We start from the raw sequence: 13,238 nt of genomic DNA on the forward strand, positions 1-13,238 counted from the left end.
TAAATAATCCAAAATGTTAAAACAATCCAAAGCTAAGTAAATATTGTCCTAATACAAGAGACGTGTGTATTCCGATTAAATATTGGCATGCTTTGTTTCTTAAAGGATCTTTGCAGTAATCCACTGTAAAACTTTGCCTCTTTGCAGAATATTCCTGCAGCAAAAAGACCGCTCACTGCTGCTCTCTCTCCTTGTGCAGGGTGACTGGTCTTCTCTCCGCCCCCTCCTGTACTTTTCTGCAGACAGCCTGTAGTGGGTGGGGCCTGCTGGGCCCCTCCCATAGCTCTGCTTTCTGCCCAGGCTATGTACAGCACAGTCACTGCTACTTTTACATAGTAATATCTATGCTTGCAGAGGCATTTGGCACACACATAGTGGATTTAAAACTTTGCGACTATTAAGAAATACACTATTTTACCAAAAGTATTGGGACGCCTGCCTTTACACGCACAGGAACTTTAATAGCATCCCAGTCTTACTCCGTAGGGTTCAATATACTAACAAAGGGAAACATTTTTGTCATTTTTGTTGTTTTTTTTTTTAACGCGTAATGGCGGCGATCTGCGATTTTTTTTTGCAGTACTGCGACATTGCGGCGGACAGATCGGACCCTTGACTGACATTTTTGACACTTTTGGGGTTACCAGTGACATTTCTACAGTAATCAGTGCTATATATATGCACTGTTACTGTAAAATTACACTGACAGTGAAGGGGTTAACTTTATTTGAGAGGGAGGGGCTGTGTGTGTCCCTAGGGGCGTGATTCTAACTGTGATTGACTGTGGCTTGAGCTGTAGGAACACTGATCAACGGTCCTACATAGTAGAACCGTATGATCAGTGTTTCTACACAGGGGAGAATGACAGGCGGCTTGTTTACACAGCTTGCCTGCCTTTCTCCCTCTCCCCCGACGATCGCAGAGTGACCGGCGGACACCTTTTTTAAAATACCTTTTTTAAAGCGGAGTTCCACCCAAAAGTGGAACTTCCGCTTTAGGGAGTCCTGACCCCCCGACATGCCACATTTGGCATGTCATTTTTTGGGGGGGGGAGCGGGTACCTAGTTTTGACAGGTACCCGCTCCCACTTCCGCGGCGCCCTGAGCGGAAGTTCTCCTCTCCCCCTCCCTCCCTGCAATCTTCTGGGACACGTCAGAGGTCCCAGAAGATTGCCGGCCAATCACGGCGCGCAGCGCGACTCGCGCATGCGCAGTGGGTACCCGGCTGTGAAGCCGCAAACTGTAACAGCCGGGTGCCCACAGCAGTGATGCCGGCGCCGAGGGAGAGGATCGAGGCTTCCGGCGGCCGCATCGCTGGACCGTTGGACAGGTGAGTAAATGGCTGGAACTCCGCTTTAACTAAAAATACCCCTATAATACTAATCCATCGCCCTTTACAGAACCGCTATTCTCATACTTACAAGGTGTATAGTATTGGATTTTAGTTAAAATCTTACTTTTAAAAAACGCTGTCCGGGCACGGCCATCTTGGATGTGGGCATCTGAAGCCGCAGTGTAATCTGCTGTGTCCTTCTTCCTGATTCCAGGGAGTGTTCTGGAAGTTCTTCCTGATTCCAGCCTCCTGGGAGTGATGACAAACAGCTCCCAGGATGCAATGCAAAGGCGGAAGTGATGTCGGTGGCCGTGGCCACAGAGGGGGGGAGAAGGAGGAAGTACAAACAAAAATGTCCTGAAAATAAGGTAAGGGACCCCCGAAAAAAATTGAAAATGCCCAATTATTGATCAGCATAGCGAGCACTCCAGGAATCACTAAAGTTGCAAAATAGGCCGGAACTCCACTTTAAGACTGGGATGCCATTAAAGTTCATGTGTGTGTAAGGGCAGTCGTCCCAATACTTTTGGTAATATAGGTTATGTTTAATTAACAATTTTTTTGTGCCCGGAATTTAGCTTTAAACAGGCTTTTTGTGCTGACAAGCTGAAGAATGTTCATGGATGGAAGTTTGTCTATTATAAACAGAACATTCCACTAGGTACCGGAAAAAGGAAAGAATGTAAGTCAGGCAGTCAGTATGAAGTTAGCTGTTTATATATTGTTAGCAGGAGAAGAGGAGAAATGGGTGAGGCCACACACTGGGCCAGGACTGGAAAATATGTCATCAGAGAAAAGCAGAACAGGAAAAAAAGGGGGATGCTTGTACAAAGTTAAAGCAAAGACTAGAAGGGGTTATGCTGGAGAGAAGACCATGCATCATACAGATTGCTAGGGTTCAGGGGCCAATTAGCTATGATCAAACATAACAAAGACTTAGATTGCAAAAAGATAGAAAAAAAAAAAAAAGGATTCCATACAGTTTTCAGAAGCTTGATGCAGGTAAGGGCTGAAGTTCTGAAGTTGGACCTGGGTTGCAGATAATCTCAGAGCCCCCTTCTCCTTCCCATGGTTCTTGCTTGGAGTTTTGTTTTCGGTCCTCTCCTAACTCACGTCTGGATTTAATCCCAGATTTAGCATTTATGAAATTGGCAAAAGTGACTCGAGGCGAGAGCTGGAATGCAGCGAAACATTTCGTTGTGAGCTCCAGTGAGTGGAATTTAGGAGGCTATATACAGGATTGGAGGTCAGATAACATGAGGGTGGAGCTCCAAAAAAAAAAAAAAATCAGGCCAGTCATCAACTGTGTACAGTGTTGGCACAGAGAAGCAGGACTGCACAATTTAAATACATTTCCAGAGTGGGAGGGACAGCCCTGATATAATAGAATTGAACGTAGGGATTTGCCCCCTTAACCACTTAAGCCCCGGAAGATTTTACTCCCTTCCTGACCAGGGGGTATTTTGCGATTCGGCACTGCGTGACTTTAACGGACAATTGCGCGGTCGTGCGATGCTGTACCTAAACGAATTTGACGTCCTTTTTTTTCCCACAAACAGAGCTTTCTTTTGGTGTTATTTGATCACCTGTGTGATTTTTTGATCATGCGCTATAAACAAAAAAAGAGCGTAAATTTTGTAAAAATAACAATATTTTTCACATTTTTTTATATGAAATTCCCCAAAAAAAATGCAAAAATCAAAAATTTTTTACATTTTCGGGCAATTTGTTTTATGCTACATATGTTTGGTAAAAAAAATCGTATTTTGATTGGTTTGCGCAAAAGTTATCGCGTTTACTAACAAAGGGAAAGATTTTTGTCATTTTTGGTGTTTTTTTTTTTTAACGAGTAATGGCGGCGATCTGCGTTTTTTTTTGCGGGACTGCGACATTGCGGCGGACAGATCGGACCCTTTACTGACATTTTTGACACTTTTGGGGTTACCAGTGACATTACTGCAGTAATCAGTGCTATACATATGCCCTGTTACTGTAAAAATGACACTGGCAGGGAATGGGTTAACTGTATTGGAGAGAGAGGGGTTAAGTGTGTCCTAGGGGCGTGCTTCTAACTGTGATTGGCTGTGGCTACTGCTGTAAAAACAGAGATCAACAGTCCTACATAGTAGAACTGTCTGATCTCCATTTTTACATTAGCTGCCTGCCTTTCTCCCGCTCTACCGATGATCGCAGTGTGACCGGCGGACATCGGGTCAGTGAACGAGCCGGGGCGGGCGCGCGCACGCCCCGCTATTGGCTCACAAGCCGGTGACAGACTAGTGACGTATATATACGTCACTTTGCCTGGCCGGGTTTGGCCGCCGCAGTATATGTACTTGCGGCGGTCGGCAAGCGGTTAATGACCAGGCCATTTTTTGCGATTCGGCACTGCGTTACTTTAACAGAAAATTGCGAGACGCTGTACCCAAATAAAATTGATGTCCTTTTTTTCCCCCACAAAAAGAGCTTTATTTGGTGATATTTGATCACCTCTGCGAGTTTTTTTTTTTTTTTGCGCTGTAAACAAAAAAAGAGTGATAATTCTAAAAAAAAAAAAAAAAAATATTTTTCACATTCTGCTATATAACATTCCCCCCCAAAAAATTAAAAAATCAAATTTTTTTAACATTTTAGGTCAATTTGTTTTCTGCTACATATTTTTGGTTAAAAAAAAATCGCAATAAGCGTGTTTTGATTAATTTGCGCAAAAGGTATCGCATCTACAAACTAGGGGCATGTACTGGGATCCACACAGCTACAGGCTGTAGGGGCTGTTTTTTTTTTTTCTCTCTGACATTACCAGGCTTTCCCAGCTATAAACGGAAACAGACCTGCCCCTATACATACACACATTATCCTGTCACCACAGGACTGGTGTGGGCCCTCTATTTGGACCATACAGGATATACTGGTCACCATATATTGGCTATTGCACATTTTGAGACTCCATTGGTTCCTTGTTTGTGCAACTATTGGAAACAATATGCGTTTTTACCATACCTAAACCAGTTCTTTGTTGCCAACTACCAGCTGGCTACTGAAATTTTTACACCTAAATCCAAACTCAAGGCTCTTGGATGTCAGATTAGACCACATGTGAAACTTTTTCTAAATTTCTACATCTGCTTTAGCTACCCTCCCCCTTATTGGTCCCATGTGACTTCCTGGGAGACTCTCTGCCATGCATAACATATAGAAGAATTACTCAGATTAATAAAGGTCCTGAAGAAGCATACTGCGAAACGCGTTGGGAGGTTTTTGATCTCTAGAAAAGCTAAAGCATTATTGGTTTGCCTCCGTCCCTTTAGTATATGTAGGGGGTTTTGTTTTGGTGCCTCAAGTCAATAGGGGTGGGAACAAGTGAACATATACAAAGATATAAAATAAAATTGGATTTATTTGAAAAAAATGATTTTAACATAGACTCAAAAACACATATAGCTGTGTAATGGTAAGTGCTGGGTTATAGACCCAAAGTGAGTAAGTGAAGAAAAGGTTTCGGAAAAATCCGTGACAAGTGTAATATGATGACTTTATAGGGATATTTTTCTCTGTTTTTCCATGCTTTTAGGCTTGGAATGGTGGTCACAGAGATTCCCAGTGCGTTACCAACGCGTTTCGGCTATATTGTAGCCTTTTTCAAGGATTTATATCACCAAGTCTGCAAGAGTAGCAAGTTATTGATTAATTATTAGTTGTGGTTACTACGGTCATTAAAATGCTGTTGATGCTAATTAATGTTGTTTACAACACACACTTCCCCTTTTTTTTCTTTCTAGGGGAAAGATTTATGTCATTTTTATTGTTTTTTTTTTTTAACTAGTAATGGCCGCGATCGGCGATTTGTAGCGGGGCTGCGACATTGCTGCGGACAAATCGGACCCCTAACTGACATTTTTTACACTTTTGGGGGGACCAGTGACATTACTACAGTAATCAGTGCTAAAAATATTCTCTGTTACTGTAATAATGACACTAGCAGGGAAGGAGTTAACACAGTGGGCGATTAAGGGGTTAAATGTAAGCCTAGGGGAGTGATTCTAACTGTGGGGTGGATGGGCTTGTGAAATGATCATAGAGATCTGTGATCCTATATAGAAGGATCACAGGTGCTCTATGATCATTCCAGAGAGAAGAACGGTCAGCTGTGTTAACAACAGCTGACCGCTCTTTTCTCTCAGCGGGGAGCGATCGCGGGTGTCAGGCAGCAATCAGAGTCACCGGCCCTGTGCATCGGAGTCCCCACTGCCGCCGGCGGCTCACACGCTCATCCCCTAGCAGCAGGTGCATGACCAACGCATTCCTACGTTGGCTCGCCCATGAGGGGCTGTCTGCCGCAGTAAAACTGGAGCCAGCTGTCCTTAAGTGGTTAATATGGGGTAAACATGCAACTAGATACATTGGAAAATCTTGTCTTTTTCCATTATTAGAGTCTTTGCTGTTTAAGTTGTGCCTTCTCCCCCTCCCTCCACATGATAGGTTATCTGAAGCAACCATACAGATTTATTGAAGTTCCACAAGGTGAATATGCTTGGAGGCTGTAGGTTGGCATGTACAGTACAGTGCCATATTAAGAGCATTATAGGCCCCCCGGGCAATGCAGTGCACCGGGGCCCTGCCTACACAATCACCCACGAGAATAAAAATGCAAACAATCGATAAGGCGATATTACAGCAGTGCCAGGCTAATGACAGCTTCCAAGTTCGGCGGCTGGGTCCGGTGAACACACACACGTGGACAGGAGTCAGACTCGACTGTCCTGTGTGTGCCTGTTCCCATGGAGGCGGACAGGCATTCCTGCAGTTGTGGGCTCCCCCTTCATGGCCTGACAGCAGCGCAGGGCCGACAGGCGCTTGCCACCTGCTAAATTGCACATCGGGACTAACGCTTGGCTGGGTAGGTTGGGCCCCCCAGACAAGTGGGGCCCCCGGGCAACTGCTCAGCATGCCCATTCGGTAAGATGGCCCTGGTAGAGTGGATGGGTTAGCAGAGAGAGAAGGCATGACAGCTGATGTCTTTGGAGCTTACAGTTGCCACCATTTGGACAATGGAAAACCCAATAAGGGGGTTGTGGTGTTAGTTGTAATACTCACATGGGAAGATTTACTAAAACTGAAGCACTCAGAATCTGGAGCCGCTGTGCATGGTAACCAATCAGCTGCTAATTTCAGCTTGTTCAAATAAACTTTGTCAATAAAACCTGGAAGCTGATTGGTTTCTATGCAGAGCAGAACCAGATTTTGCACACTCCAGTTTTAGTGAAGCTCGCCCATTGGATCCTTGCCGGGTCTTCCAAGATTTCTAGGATTCCCAGATTTTCGCAATCACACAATCCCTGCTTAAGCCTAGTACACACTATCAATTTCTCTTTTTTCGGTTAACCCAGCGCTCGGGAGGAGATCCTGTAATAACAATCCAATGTTAGTATAGCAATCTCCCCGCTGAGCTATTGTGTTCTGACAGGGGGACACCCCCCCCCCTCCCGGCCAGAACACACAAGTTAGTACTCTCAGCCATTGGCTGAGAGTGCTGATGGAATGCCGATCAGCAGACCATCTTCGGTCATGCCCCAGAAGTTCGGCCAGCTTCTGTCGGACTGGCTGCGGCACACACAGGCTGAATGTCAGCCGGTTTCTTTTGAACCAGCCGATACTGCCCAATATTCGGCCCCTGTTTACGGGGCTTTAGGCTTACAGGATTTCTATTGACATTCAGTATTCACTCAATCCCTACTGGGTTTTCAGAAACATGAAAGCAAGCTACTCACTAGGGGGGGGGGGGACCTCTGGGTGAGTCTAGGATGGAAAGGGACCTGGGGGTACTGGTAGACAACAGGCTTGGCAGTGGCATGCAATGCCAAGCCGCTGCAAGCAAAGCCAACAGAATACTGGGATGTATAAAAAAGGGTATTCACTCCAGAAATAAAGAGATTATTCTCCCACTCTACAAAACTCTGGTCTGGCCACATTTGGAGTATGCTGTCCAGTTCTGGGCACCGGTCCTCAGGAAGGATGTGCTGGAACTGGAGAAAGTCCAGAGAAGGGCAACAAAAATAATTAGGGGAATGGAGGGCATCAGCTATGAGGAAAGACTACAAGCACTGAACTTATTCTCTCTGGAGAAGAGACGATTGAGTGGGGATATGATATCAATGTACAAATACTGTACTGGCGACCCTAGCATAAGGAAGAAACTATTCAGAGAAAGGGAATACAATAAGACACGCGGCCACTCACTAAAACTAGAGGAAAAACAGTTTAACCTTAAAAAACGTAAGGGGTTCTTCACTGTAAGAGCGGTAAGGATGTGGAATTCTCTTCCACAAGCAGTCGTATCAGCAGGGAGCATTGATAGTTTCAAAAAACTATTAGATGGGCACCTTAAAGACCACAACATACAGGGGTATACAATGTACGGTTAACAGCAAACACACACACACATCATAGGTTGAACTGGATGGACTGATGTCTTTTTTCAACCTCGCTAACTATGTAACTCTTTAAATAAATCTTGATAACATATAAGCCAGTGAGTATATATCATGTAGAAGTGCTGAACTCTGTATTTTGTCTGTTTACAGTATAGTGGTGTATAGTTTGGAAGTTCTAAAGCAGTGATGGTGAACCTTGGCACCCCAGATGTTTTGGAACTATATTTCCCATGATGCTCAACTATACTGCAGAGGGCAAGAGCATCATGGGAAATGTAAATCCAAAACATCTGGGATGCCAAGGTTCACTATCACTATCAAACTCCAAAATCCATGCCTGTTTGTGGTTGGACTAGCCATTTTGACTCTTATCAATCTACAATTAGTTTAATAAAGACAGGTGTTGTTTTTTTTTTTATGAAATTGGAGGATTCATAAAGCCGATACTCAAGCCGGTGCTGCATAAAACAAGTATCCCTGTGATACATCCTATGCTCAATTTGTAATGGGATAGAATATGTTATGGACAAATATGCAAAGAGCGCAGGTCTTTGCATATTTGTCTAGTTTAGTGTAGGTCTAGTTTAATAAACCTTGTAATGGGTAACAGATAATAGATAGTTTCGTTAAGGAAAAATAAAATGTTATGCAGCACTCAAGTATGCCCCTAAAGAACAGATCTTAAGGCTTAATGCACACTGGTTTATTGGAAATGCTGTTTCTCCTGACGAGAAAACCAGCATTAGGCTTATGCACACATTATTGGCCTATTATGACCTTGATTTTGCCATGTTTTGCGGTTAGCAGGCAAAATGTTCCTATCTTGAAGGTGATTCTTCCGCGTTCATGAGAGTGAGGTTGAGGAAGGTTAAACCTCCCCTAACCACAGCAGCTCCTAAACGATCATAAAAGCCTATGTGTACATATAGCTGATGTACGTACTCTAGCAACTCCCCAACTCCATAAAAGCCTATGTGTACATGTGGCTGATGTACGTACTCTAGCAACTCCCCAACTCCATGGAAGCCTATGTGTACATGGACATAAAGGGTTTTTATGGATTTGAGTTTAAAAGCTTTGGCAAAAAAAGACACCAAAAGCTCCTAAACTCCAGTTTAGGAGCTTTTGCCATTTTTTTTGCCAAAGCTCTAAGCCAGTGTTTCTCAACCTTTTTTCAGTCAAGGCACCCTTTAAAATTATAGACAATCTCGAGGCACCTTCAACAACTATGAACAGTCTTAAGGCCTCCCATTCTAAAATGTAAAAACTATTCTTATAGTTTTACATAATGAAGCAACATCAAAACACCTAGGACACCCAAAGTTAAAGGTGATCTATTCTCCTGAAGCAAATACACTTTTGGAATCTGGTACTGACTATTATTCCAATGTTTCTCTTTTCCCTCAGTTTTTCCCCATCATTTAGCTAATGAGACCCCAAAGCTGATGGAGAGAGGCAAGAGAGGGTCAAACAAGGATGATATGCAGGCAAGTGACATCCTGCTTATCAGTTAATGATGTCATTGGTCGTTTGGAGGTTGGCAGCTAGAAGATTGTAATGGTGTACAATGAAAACCTGTGGCTTTGTGTAACTAAAAGTCAGCCTTCATCTACCTGCCGGCTTGTATACAATTTTGGGGCAATTTTTAGGCATTTTGCCAAGGCACCCCTGAAGAAACCTCAAGGCACCCTGGTTGAAAAAGGCTGTTCTAAACTCAGCTCAACTCAACTCCATAAAAGCCTATGTGTTAATGTATACATAGGCTTCTAGCAGAGTTTAGGAGCTGCTGCGGTTAGGGGAGATTCAACCTTACTCTCCTGAAAGCAGGAGAATTGCGTTCAGGATAGGAACTGACTGCAGGCCATGGGAAAACGCACATTTTGTGTTTTCCCATGGCCACAAAAAAAAGGAAGGCAGGGTGTTAATGAAGCCTAAAAAACTCACCTAAGCTGCGATTTTTCAAACAAGTTTAACCACTTCCTTACCGCTGGACGTCATATGACATCCAGGGTTTTAAGTGGGGATATCTGAATGATGGGTGCAGCTGCAGGCGTCATTCAGATATCATTATTTTTCTGCCGGCGTTTCCCTTCACCATAAGAACAATCATAGCAGCTGACCAGCCGCTTGATCGTTCTTACAGGTGGCGGGAGGGGACATCCCCCCTCCCGCCGCCCTCCGGTGCTTCTACCAGTTCGCCCGTGCGATCGGCGAGCCGGAGAAGGAATTGACACCGGTGGAAGTGTACCATAGAGACTGCGAGGACCAGATTGTCCCCGGCAGTCTCTATGACTCTCAGAGGCCCGGGCGTGACGTGATGACTTCACGCCTGGCCTGGCAGTTTCAATACTGCACTGATCTCGGCATTCAGCTGAGATTGTTTTTTTTATTTTTATTTCAGGCTTTCTAGCCTGTAGGGGAGATCTGAGGTCTTATTGACCCCAGATCTCCCCATAAAGAGAATCTGTCATTCACTATTCCTATTACAAGGGATGTTTACATTCCTTATAATAGGAATAAAAGTGCTAAAAAAAAAAATTAAGGAGAAAGTGTAAAAATAAAATAAACAATACATTTTTTTTTTTTTAAAGTGCCCCTGTCCCCGCATGAAGCGAACGCATGCTTACGTCGCGGCCACATATGTAAACGAAATTCAATCCATACATGTGAGGTATCGCCGTGAACTGTAACTCTAAACTGGTAACTTGTAAAACTTTTTAAAGCGTCGCCTATAGAGATTTTTAAGTACCAAAGTTTGGCGTCATTCCACGAGTGTGCGCAATTTTAGCGTGACATGTTAGGTATCTATTTACTCAGCATTACATCATCTTTCACATTATACAAAAAATTGGGCTAACTTTAGTGTTTTGTTTTTTTTAACCTCCCCCCATCCGCGCTACAGCCTATATACGGCTGCAGCGCGGACTTGAATTTTCGGGAGGCCGTTTTTAAACGGCCTCCCAGTGACACGCCCCCCGCGCGCTCCCGCGAGCGCGCAACAGGGAAAATCTGTGTCGACTGTGTCCCTTGGACACGGCCGATCACAGATCGTGGTGAATGGCCAATCACAGCGGCCATTCACCACGTGATCGGGCCGTCCAATGAGCGATGATCTCATATGTAAACATATGAGATCATCTCTCATCGCCGGCGCTCCTTCCTCACACAGAGCCTGCAGTGTGAGGAAGGAGGGGGAGCCTCACAGCGCCGGGGACACAGAGACATGTAATCAGGGCACTGATCACCAGTGCCCTGATTACTAAAAGGTAAAAACATACACACAGTGCCCCCCCATCAGTGCCCACAGTGCCCGCCACCAGTGCCCCCATCAATGCCCACAATCAGTGCCCATAGTGCTGCCAGTCAGTGCCCATCAGTGCCTGCTCATCTAGGCACTGACTGGCAGCACTATGGGCACTGAGTGTGGGCACTGATGGTGCTGCCCATCAGTGCTGCTCATCAGTGCCACCGGTCAGTGTCCAGTGCCATCCGCCAGTGCCCATCAGTGCCGCCTATCAGTGCCCATCAGTGCCGCCCGTCAGTGCCGCCTCTCAGTGCCCAGCAGTGCCACCTCTCAGTGCCACCTCTCAGTGCCCAGCAGTGCCACCTCTCAGTGCCCAGCAGTGCCGCCTATCAGTGCCGCCTATCAGTGCTCATCAGTGCCGCCTATCAGTGCTCATCAGTGCGGCATATTAGTACCTCCTCATCAGTGCCCATAAGTGCCACCTCATCAGTGCCCATAAGTGCCACCTCATCAGTGCCCATCAGTGCAGCCTATCAGTGCCCATCAGTGCCGCCTCATCAGCGCACATCAGTGAAGGAGAAAAATTTATTTTCAAAATTTACTCGCAGAAAATAAGAAAAACTTTTTTTTTTTTTCAAAATTTTCTGTCTTTATTCTTTTTTTTTGTAAAAAATAAAAAACCCAGAGGTGATTACATACCACCAAAAGAAAGCTCTATTTGTGTGAAAAAAATGATAAAAATTTCATATGGGTACAGTGTAGCATGACCGCGCAATTGTCATTCAAAGTGTGAGAGCGCTGAAAGCTGAAAATTGGCCTGGATGGGAAGGGGGTTTAAGTGCACAGTAGGCAAGTGGTTAAATTCACAAAACAGTTTTTTTTCAAAAAAAAAAAACGCATTTGAAAAATTTCTGAGCAAATACCGTGTGACATAAAAAGTTGCAATGACTGCCATTTTATTCCCTAGGGTCTCTGCTAAAAAAAAAATATATTTAATGTTTGGGGGTTCTAGCAAATTTTATTGCAAAAAAATTATGATTTTTTTACATGTCTGAGCGGAGTGCCAGAAATCACCTGGTATGGAAGTGGTTAAGGTAGTCTAGCAGAATTTTGGCTTTGGGAGTTTATTTATTTCATTGGCCAGAATTTTAATTTTTTTTTTTTATGCCCAAAAGCTCCCCTCCTGAACGTAATTCTTCAGGAGAGGAGCTTTGACTGCTCCTAAACTCTGGTAAAAGCCTGAGGACAAAGTAAATTCTGCAAGTATTATTTGTCACAACTGGACTTTCAAAGTAAAGAAAATGGAAGTTGAAGCACCAAACCACCGCAAAAGGATCCAAGTCTTAGCAGTGGTGTGCTTTGTTATATTACACTACAAGTCAGGGAGATCATGGAGATCCTCTGGGGTGTAAAAGCTGCCTGCCTGGGAACAATATAATTTACATCAACATTAATATTTTAAGATAGCAATACCAGTGAGAAAACCCTACAAGTCCAGAGCTATTTTCCACTTTCCCCAACTTTTCAATGTAAAGAGGTCCCATTCACAAAACTGTTAGTTGTTTTGTAGTATGTGATTAGCATGTAAAACTCAATAAAAAGGTATTTTGGAAAAAAAGTACAAAATATACAATAAAAAGAAAAAGGATACACAGTGCCCAGGTCAATTCTTCAAACATATTAATATATTATATGTAATAATTTAGCAGGCTAACCTTTCCTGGTCCTGATTCTGCATCCCTGTAGTTACTGGTGGCTTCTTGGCTGCTGGACATGTTGAAGAAGTACATTCCTCAGAAAAACTGATTGACTTTCTTTATTGCAGATATGGTCACACTAGAATAACTATAACAAAAAACTATCTGCCAGAGACCATTTTACATTGACATTATTATTTTTCGGAGATACAGAATATTTGGCTTGGCTACTGCCAAACTGAAAACCAAGAGAAGAGAGGGCAAATAAATAACCTCTTTATCTCAATGACTAGTTTGTCAGCGTTTAGTTATAATGCAAACAATTGCTATATTGTATTCACTAACTTTGCTGGACCCATCACAGGAAGACACAAGCATTTGGGCTTAAACACCCTGCATTATATAGTTACAGTACAAACTAAATGATCAATTCTGGAAGAATAAAGAAAATACCAATTTAAAAAGGAATAAAATTCAATCACTCAACTATTAATATAATTATTATACTAAACAAAAAGCAAGCATCATTCAAAT

General features: G+C 43.6%; 1 protein-coding gene across 3 annotated transcripts in view; it reads right to left on the reverse strand.

Moving 5' to 3' along the window:
- The window catches only part of LOC309560040 (N-acetyllactosaminide alpha-1,3-galactosyltransferase-like), a 239,112-nt gene that overhangs the window by 192,734 nt on the left and 33,140 nt on the right, over nucleotides 1-13,238 (reverse strand). The window contains exon 2 of one of the 3 annotated variants that reach the window (XM_082263545.1): nucleotides 12,723-12,852. The exons of 1 other annotated variant lie outside the window; for it this stretch is intronic. The gene's annotated coding sequence lies outside the window, so the exon portion shown is untranslated. Of the gene's footprint in view, nucleotides 1-12,722; nucleotides 12,941-13,238 lie in introns of those variants that run through there. One more of the 3 variants, XM_082263544.1, reaches the window with a different exon arrangement.

The sequence above is a fragment of the Pelophylax lessonae genome, assembly GCF_965119305.1.
Source record: "Pelophylax lessonae genome assembly, chromosome: 7".
NCBI classification, from domain to species: Eukaryota; Metazoa; Chordata; class Amphibia; order Anura; family Ranidae; genus Pelophylax; species Pelophylax lessonae.